At 35.3% G+C, this 9,899-nt stretch overlaps 1 pseudogene; it reads right to left on the minus strand.

Annotated features, from left to right (window-relative positions):
• Positions 1-1,428: 1,428 nt before the first annotated feature.
• On the minus strand, positions 1,429-4,593 carry LOC148568652 (uncharacterized; annotated as a pseudogene).
• Between the last annotated feature and the right edge of the window lie 5,306 nt (positions 4,594-9,899).

Here is a 9,899-nt window from a genome sequence, read left to right on the forward strand (position 1 = left end):
GCATAAATCAAAATAAAGAAAACACTTACATTACTAATCCATAAAATCAAATAGAGCTCCTAACCTTTAGTAAGAGGAGGTTTAGTTACTTATGGTAGAAAAGAAAATAACCTAAATCTAAAGAGTTCTTTGATTCGTAGATTTTCCTATTTGTGAACCTTGTTCACTTATTTATATTCTAACTTCCTAACTAATTGAAATTCAAAAACTAATCTTATCTTTCGAAGATTAAGATAACAACTTATTCAAATTCAAATATAATCTAATCATTTAAATTTTGAATCTTTGGTTGATTTTAGAGCTTCCTAGGAGTAAATTAGAGACTTGGTGCTAGGCTTTGAGAAATTTTGGGTCATGGAGAGTTGGAATTTCACGCGGAGTGCAGGAGTTGGGTGCCCATTCTGGGCGCTAGCACTGGTGTAAGAGCACTGGGCTTGGGAGTAGGGGCACTAGGCTTGGTCTCTTCAAGCCTGGTGCCAACCTTAATCGTGTTGCTTCCCTAGTAGTGAACTTGTGTTTTCTTATAAATTTTATCCTAATTTACTTTAGATATGACCTGAAAACACAATCATTCTAAAACAACTCTAAACATATGATTAGTCATAAAACTTCACTAAAAACATAAGAACTTTGATTCAAATCTAAGAAAACTAATTAAAAAGAGACCTAAAAACAACTAAAGATGCGTAGGCATCAGACACACAGATGAATTGTAGATACTATAACATTAAATTTATTCAAAAAAGAACAACCAAGTATTAAATTATATGAACTGAAATAATCAACAACAAGATATCGAATATCTAAAGCTTTGGTTATTTGGTGCTCACCCAGTGAGGTTTGTAACCACATAAATCCTAAAATAGGTACGCATTCACCTGAAAACCCACTAAATCTCAAAAATAAATTAGAAGAGTGCTAGGGGTCAGCAGATTTTGTGATTTGTAGCCATCAATTAGCCATCAGTAGTGTTTTTAATGGTGTGAGATTACATCTAATGGTAGACAATTACTTATTTTTCCTTTAATGGTTAAATGCTGGCCAAATTTTAATAAAAGTGCTGACTTCTAGACTTTCTCAATAAATTATATCTAATCTTCTAAAAAAATAGTAAAAATAAAATATAATAAAAAAATCACGTAAAATAAAAAAGTCATATACTTTTTCATAAGATTGTAGTATATTAAAAATTTAAAAAAATACAAATAAATACATTTCTTAGTGGACTTTTTCATACTATTCATTTTGATCTTCATCCTCATTGTTCTCGTCGTCGTCCTCGTCTTCGTTCTCATCCTCATCCATATCTTCGTCTTCATCCCCAAGTGGCTCATCATCATCATCATCATCATCATCATCATCATCATCATCATCATCATCATCTTCTTCTTCTTCTTCTTCTTCTTCTTCTTCTTCTTCTTCTTCTTCTTATTCTTCATATCTTGTACTATTGGTATCCAGTAAATCAACAATAATGTCAATATCATTTGAGATATGATTGTTAGATTGATTTGTGCCATCTTCTTGATATGCAAAATCCTCCATTGTTTCAATCTCAATCTCACCTCTTGCTTTAGTCTTGAATACAAACCACCATTCTACTTTTTCCTTGGTGTTGCTCATTAGATGAGGTGTAAAATATACTTGAATTGCTTTATGTGCAATGATAAACGGATCATATTTACCATATCGTCAATTCTTTCGAATATGTATGATTCCATACTCTTTGTTTACCTTTGTTCCTTTGTCAATCGTGGGATCAAACCATTCACATTTAAATAGTATAACTCTTTTTAGTGGTAGCCCAGTATACTCAACTTGGATAATTTCATTAAGCTGGCCATAGAAATCATTTTCATATTCACCATAACCTGTGTCTTTGACACATATTCCATAATTCTGAGTTGACTTTCCACTTGAGTGAGATCTTGTGTGAAACTTGAAGCCATTGACTTTGTAGATAGGCCAATATTTAACAATTCTCAAAGGACCCCATGCCAAGGAATGAATATTCGAATCTGTCACATTATTTAAAGGATCATGAACCTGTATTAAATAAGAACCAATAAGTTAGAATATAATATGTCATCTACCAAAAATTGTGTGTACAATAAGACTATCATATCATGTTGACTTACATAATTTTTAAACTATTTTGCAAAGTCCACTTCAATAAATTGATCAACTTGTTCATCACTTAAAGTAATATGATCTTGGCGTATGAAATCCACAAAGATCCTATAGTACATGAATTTCAAATAAATTAAAATTATTAATATAAGAAAATATTATTAATACTAAGAATATATATAGGAAGATAAATATTCACTCAATATATGGCTTAATTTCATCACAGTTTATTAGTATATGATTCATGACTGCACTGAATTCTTTGTCATCTAAATAACGAGTTTTGCATTCACCAGCCAAACAACCAGGCAAATTAAAAATAGACAAATTTGCTCAATTGAATCATCACCTTCATCATTTTGCTTTGAGTCGATGCTAGTTTGGTTAAAATAGTACTCACAAAAGTGAGAAATCTCCTCAATTAGGTATGATTCAACGATAGATCCTTCAACATGTGCTTTGTTCTGGACCTTTTTCTTAAGATGGTGGAGAAATCTATCATGAAAAAATTCATAACAAAAATCAAATAACAAATAGTTGACTTAATAAAATAGTAAAAAGAAATTTGAGAGTAAATATAGAGGTGTGAATAAGGTACCTTTCAAAAGGATACATCCATCTATATTGCACAGGACCACCAAGCAATGCTTCAAATGGCAAATGAATAGGTAGATGTTCCACTGAGTCAAAAAATCCAGGAGAAAAAATACGTTCTAGCTTGCATAGCACAATTGGAATATTTTCTTCTAGCTTATTTAGAACATCTTCTCGTAACGATGTTGAGCACAAATCTCGAAAGAATTGACTTAACTCTGTTATTGGCTTCCATATCTGCTCTGGCAATGAACTTAAAGCAATTGGCAGTAAACGTTCCATAAATATATGACAATCATGACTTTTCATTCCATATAACTTGCCCTCCTTCATGTCAACACATCTCCCTAAATTTGAAACATACCCATCAGGCATCCTTAACTCTTTCACCCATTCACAGATTGCCCTCTTTTACTGGAGGATAAATGTGTAGTTTGCTTTGGGTTTTATAATTTTACCTCCATTTTGTTCTGGCAGTTCTAAACTTTTTCGCTTGTAGTATAATGACAGATCCATTCTAGCCTTTGCATTATCTTTAGTCTTCTCTTTGATGTCCATGACAGTATTGAATATATTATCAAATACATTCTTCTCAATATGCATTACATCAAGGTTATGACAGATTAAATTATGACGCCAATAAGGCAAATCCCAAAATATGCTTCTTTTGGTCCAATTATGCGTACTTCCATGTCTTTCTATCTCAAGTTGCTCAACATCACTTATCTTATCATAATTCTAAACTATATACCATATTTGCTCTCCAGTCAATCTTGGCGGAGGTTCTGATCTCTCAATTCTATTCTTATAAAATGCATCCTTGTTTCTTCTAAACATGTGATTATTTGGCAAGAATTGTCTGTGGCAGTCAAACCATGATGGCTTTCCCCCATTTTTTAATTGGAATGCCTTGGTTTGTTCCATACAGTATGGGCATGCTAGCCTGCCTGCTGTCATCCATCCAGACAATATTCTATATGCAGAAAAATCATTAATAGTCCACAACAATGCAGCTCGCATTACAAAATTTAACTTGGAATGAATATCATAAGTTAAAACGCCATCTTTCCATAGTAGTTTTAGCTCATCAATCAAGGACTGCAGGTATACATCAATCCTGGTTTTGGGATTACAAGGACCAGGGATAATCATGGATAAAAACATATAAGGAGTTTTCATGCACATAGAAGGAGGCAGGTTATACGGAGTGACAATTATTGGCCAACATGAATATTGTTTACCAAATTGACCAAAAGGGGTGAATCCATCGGCACATAATCCTAGTCTGACATTGCGTGGTTCTTGAGAAAATTGTGGATGTTTTCTATCAAAATACTTCCATGCTTTTGAATTCGATGGATGCTCAAGAACTCCTTTAAACTCGTGATCAAAATGCCATCGCATGTGAGATGCTGTGTTCATTGAAGCATAAAGTCTTCTTAAACGAGGTATAAGCGGTAAATAGTGCATTCATTTCAAAGGCACTTATTTACCCTTTTTACCTATCTTGTACCTTGGAGAATGACAAACTTTACATTCCTTTCTTGGTATATCATCCTCCTTGTAATACAGCATACAACCATTAATGCAATAATCAATTTTATTGCTTTCCATGCCAAGTTTCGATACTAGCTTCTTTGCTTCATAAAAATTGGAGACAAGTAAGTTATCCTTAGGCATCACTTCTTTCATAGCTTTCACGAAATCATCAAAGATTTGTTAAGATACATTTCCTTTAGCTTTTATACTCAACATTTTAACTGCCATTGATAATTCTGAATGACTAACACATCCCTCAAATAATGGGCGCTGAGCAGACTGTAATAAATCATAAAATTTTTTAGCTTCTGCATTCGGAGGCTCCTCCATGTGTTCTTCAAATTGACTCATTAATTCTGGTCCAGCAGCATCAACCACTATAGATTCAAATATTGGCACACTAACATGCGGAGAAGAACATGTGTCTTCTTGGTTATCATGATCTACATTCAAATGCAATGGACTCTCTCCATGTGAATCCCAACACCAGTATCATGGCATGAAACCATATTTATATAAATCTAGTAAAACTTCATCCGGAGTTGAGAAAACTTTATTTTTATGTTTGTTTCAAGGACATCTAAGTAGACTGTCTTCAAGTACAAATTGAGGTTGTTTTGTAACTGTATCAATAAATTGTCGAACACCATTGATAAATTCCTGTCGTAATCCTCCTCGGTTTGGCAAATTTCTATTGTACATCCACTTTCGATGATTTGAAATTTCCATATCTACATATAAAGTATATAATAATTTTCATAATCAATAATTTTTTTATATAAATTAATAATAATGTTGACAAGCGTTTAAATAAAGTGGCCGACACTTTAACTTTTTTGTTATTTAGTACAAAAATTTAATAGGTGAATTATATGTTAAAGAGGTAAGTTTACAGATTTTTTCTTTAATTATGAAAGAGAGATTAATAAAGGTAGGACCCACAATTTGAATAATAATAAAATAATAAAAAATAACTATAACAGGAATTATATTCTCTCTCCATATCACTCCAATCTGTACAGTAAAGTGCCCTTAAAATAAATTACTGTTCTCATACATAATGACATAAAATTTAACATTATCCTTCTCTAGAGCCATCTATTTTTTTTAGTTTTTATCCTTATTTTTATACTTTATTTTAATTTTATTAAACCAAAAAGTACTAATATCATTTAATTTTAATTTTTAACTTTTATCATAAATGAAAATATGTGACTTTGTATCCATTAGATAATAAAAAAAAATACTCATAATAAAAAAAAGTTAAATTTACTCATTCGTTACATTTATAGGAATGTAGAACTGTAGATGATTCACATAAGAGTTATAAGATTTTTTTTAATTTTATTTTTAAATTAGTATTCACTTTTGAGTGTAATAATTATGAACTAATATATGATGGTAACTAACTGCGATTGAAGAGAAGATAGAAAGAGAATAAAAAACGGAGGAAAAAAGAGAGAACAAGCTAATATAAAAATGGTAGTGAGGTATATATAGATAAATAATGGTAAGAAAAAAGAATAATAAAACTAAAAATTAAAAATTCTAAAAGAATAATAAAACTAAAGATAATTTAAAATGTTGAATATAAAATTATAAGAAATAAAATTTTTTAGCTATTAAAATTATGCGAAAGAAAGAGTGATTAAATATTTTATTTTTTCATAATTTATTTTTTAAATTGATATTAAATTTATAATTTTAAAAATAAAAATAAAAAATATTTTTTTTGTAAGACCCAGAATCTTTGAAAAGTCTTATTATGATCAAGTCTCAAATCCTACAGTTATTTATAGCCTTAATTTCAGAGATTATTTTATTAAAGATAATTATGGCAAGTTTTGATTTATTGGATTTGAGATAAGTTATGATTATTATCCAATTTTATAATTATTGGATTATTTTCTATATTCAAAGTATAAAGTTGATAGTTATGAAATAATAAGGATTTTATATGTTTTGGACTAAGTAACTAATATTTTGAATATTAGTACTGCTATTTTGGAAAATAGAGAAATTAATTATATTATTTCTAATCTTTAGATTTGGGCATTTTGTTGAAAATAATTTGTAAAAGTAGATGAACAAATAGTGTTTTTCCATATACAATAAGTGTTGGATTTACATTGGATTTCAATTACCATATTATTCCTAATTTTATGTGAAATTACCATAATGCCCTTAACCCTAATTTTCACATAAGGAAAACCCTAACCCGGTAACCCATTACCCGACCCGGTTCTCTCTCAACCCCACTCAGCTCCCAAACCCAGCCGCCACACTTGACCTATTTTTCTTCCTTCTTTCATTCACGACACGCAGCTTCCTTCTGTTTCCATGAAGGAAAGAAAAGAGGAGCAGAAAGTGGGAGAAGAGGAACGGGAAGGAGAGGAGAGGAGGAGGACGGCGCCGGCGGGCGTCACTGCCGCCGCGCCGTCGCGTCGCGCAGAGATGAGAGGAGCGAGATCTGAGGATGAGACAAGGATCTGCGCCGATGGCACTGGGGTTTGCTGCCGCCGTTTGATGCTGCCGAGGGGAGGAGCGTTACAGCCACCGCAAGGGGCCTGCCGACGTCACCCTCGCGAGTCACCATTCCCGAGCTGCAGCACCATGGAGCCAGCCTCGTCACGCCGTCACGGCTGCCCGCGCTATCGTCGTCGCCGTTGGTCCACCGGGGGTCACCATCGAAGCTGAGACACGGAGAGAGGGGGTACGCGAGCGAGAAGGGGTCTGAGGGCCTGAAACCGCCGCGCCTGGTCTCGTCGGTGAAGCCATGGCCGCCGTCATCGGAACAGAGGGCGCGAGAGAGACAGAAAGCTCGCGGTGGGGGAAAGGACAGGCGCCGCCGTGCTGCACGGAGCTATCGCCGCCGTTCCTGCCGCCGGTAAGCCTCGGTTAGCACCGCCGAAGCTCCGGCCATCACCGTCGCTGAGGAAGCTCACCGGAGTTGCTGGAGGCTGCCGCCGCTCTGCCTGATTGTGTTGAGTCGCGCCGCCGTGCCTGGCCGCCGGAAAACCCCGCTGCCGTCGCCGAAAAACTCTGCCGGTAAGGGTTTTTGAATTCGGTCTTCATTCGTTTAAGATTCTGGAAGCTTTAACGTCTCTGTATGTGGGTTCCAGGCGCCATTGCCGGAGTCCGGTCACTGCTTACTGCTTGAGGTGGCTGCCGGGCTGCTGCCGTTAAATTGGTTCAGAGAGCGCCACTGTTCCGGTTTAGCTGTTCCTTCTTCATTCGGTAAGCATTTTCAATTTGAAAGCTCTCTAGTTACTATTTTGGCTTCATACACTAAGGTTTTGCGGCATCAATTGCTATAAGATTGAGTTTCTATTGTTATATGTCGCGATTAGTGTTGCTGTGGTTACTGCGGGAGTGGCTTGGAGCCGAGGTTGCGGTTATTGGTGATTTCGGTTTAAGAGAGGAGGTTCCTGTGACGCGTTTGGGTTATGAATTTGCGTTTTGAGGTAGGGGCGCTTTCCAAAAACTATATTTCTATATGTTGGAATTGTTACATATGGATACTGATGTGAGAAAATGTGTATTTGGTGATTGTATCGGCCTTATGTATTATTTGATTGACTCGAATGTTTATGGATGTTAGTTTGGCTGAGTTGTTGTGCGGCTTTGTGAAATGTAATGTTTTGAAGGTGATTCTTTAAATATTTGAAATCTGAGTTAATCCGTTGAGGATTGGTTTGAATTGAGTCAATTGTTTTGATGATGTGAAAGATAGAATACTCTTTGAAATTCAGCCTGGTTTGCTTTCACTGATTTGGCTTTGATAAATGATTTGTTGCTGAACCGATTCTTTAAAGCTTTGGAAATGAGTTAAATTGGTTGATATTGAGTTGATTTCTGAAATAGTTTCCTTGAGATATGCCACTGAGGCGACTGTTGGATTTAGCTTGCTTTTGAATTGATTTCTGGCTTTGGGCTGTTAAAAAGGAATGAGAATCGGTTTAGTTGGGACCCGAACCGGGTGGCAAAAGTCCAAGTTTTAGGGGAGGTGCTGCAAAAATTTCTACAAAATCCTAGTCTTATTTAAAAAGTTATTTTAAAAAAGATTGGATTTGAGAAATTGTATTATTTGATTTATTAAGAGAATATTTATGTTTTCAAGCTTAATTTATTTAATGAACTTTATGCGTTGAGTTCGGCTTATTTAGAAAGGAACTATTTGTACCGTTTGAATCACTGAAGGAAAATAATGATACTCTAATATTGATTTTAATATAAAAAGGAGCTTTTAGTGATTTTAAAGGAATCTAGACTTTCGATTGAGTAATCAAGTTTGAGGCATTTTGGAAGAGTTAGAAAAATGGGTTCCAAAAAGAAACCTGAGAGTGATTTGATTCAAATGAACCGGTTCCGTTTCAAATGAGTTGATTTTTGGACCGGATTGGAACTTGTGATTTTGAATGGCCGGTTTTATAGTAAATTCAGTTTTATTTACTTGAACCGAGAATTTATGATTTTAAGAGTTTCAATGAATTTTAAGGAATTGATATAAGTTGACCTTCCCTAAAGACTTGGGACTCTGCCGAGGAACTTTTGTTATAAAATCTCATTGTTGGATGGGTGATTTTGAATGTTCCCAAAATGAATCTTTAACTTTCCATGGTTTTGGAAGTTTTGGAAATAGAATGCCGAGAGTGGCTTTGTTTTAAAAAGGGAACTCGCTTTGAGTAAATTTGGCTTATGAGCCTAAGATGATTTGAGAAATAAGATCTTTAAAGCCAAGGCTAAAAAAAGTTGAAATTTGATTTCAAAGTAAACTGGCTTGAGAAAAGTGATTTATGGTTTAAATGCCGGTTTTATGAATTTGATGATGTTGAATGGTGGAAGTGTTGTTTTGTTGTGAGCCGGAATGGCTGTGTATGATTATGAATATTGGCTGGTTCTTGATTGAGCCGTGAGCCGGAATGGCTGTGTATGATATTAATTTATGGCTGATTGCCGAATGAGTTATGGGCCGTATGGTTGACTATGAATTATGAATTTAAGCCGGATGGCTGAGATGGATGTTGATCCATGGTTGGGACTGAATGAATATATGCTTGAAATGCCTGGGCAGTAGCAGGGGTTGTGGTTCGTCCCACTTGCTCCAGGTCAGAGATTGTGACGCCTGGGTAGTAGCGGTAGTAGTGGTGATTCCACTCGCTCCAGGTTGAGCTTTTAAACACCCGCCTGGGTAGTAGCCGCAGTAGTGGTTGTTCCACTGGCTCTGGGTTGAGCGGGTAGTAGCAATTGGGTTGTAGCTCAAACATACTTGCTCCGCGATGGGTGTTTCTGTCCATGGTTAGCTACCAGGACGTGTCGGATTAGCTATATAACCGACAGATGATATCATCAGCCACTAGGGACAGGCATGCATCATATGCATTTATGTGACATTGTTTGGGTGTGCATATTATACTTGGTTTGCCTATGTGATTAATTGCTAATTGTTCTACTTGCAATAACTGTTTGCTTGAGCTTGCATCTTCCTATTTGTGTTTGCTACTGGGACTCTGTTGGATTGTGGTGATTGGTTGATGGTTGGATTGTTTGGGCCTAGGACCGTGGTTGAAATGAGATGGACCGATGGTTGGTTTCGGTTTTGTGTGTTTCCGATTTGGAAAAATATGAAAGGCTAT

Source organism: Arachis ipaensis, chromosome B4 (assembly GCF_059453495.1).
Source record: "Arachis ipaensis isolate K30076 ecotype BB chromosome B4, ASM5945349v1, whole genome shotgun sequence".
NCBI lineage: Eukaryota > Viridiplantae > Streptophyta > Magnoliopsida > Fabales > Fabaceae > Arachis > Arachis ipaensis.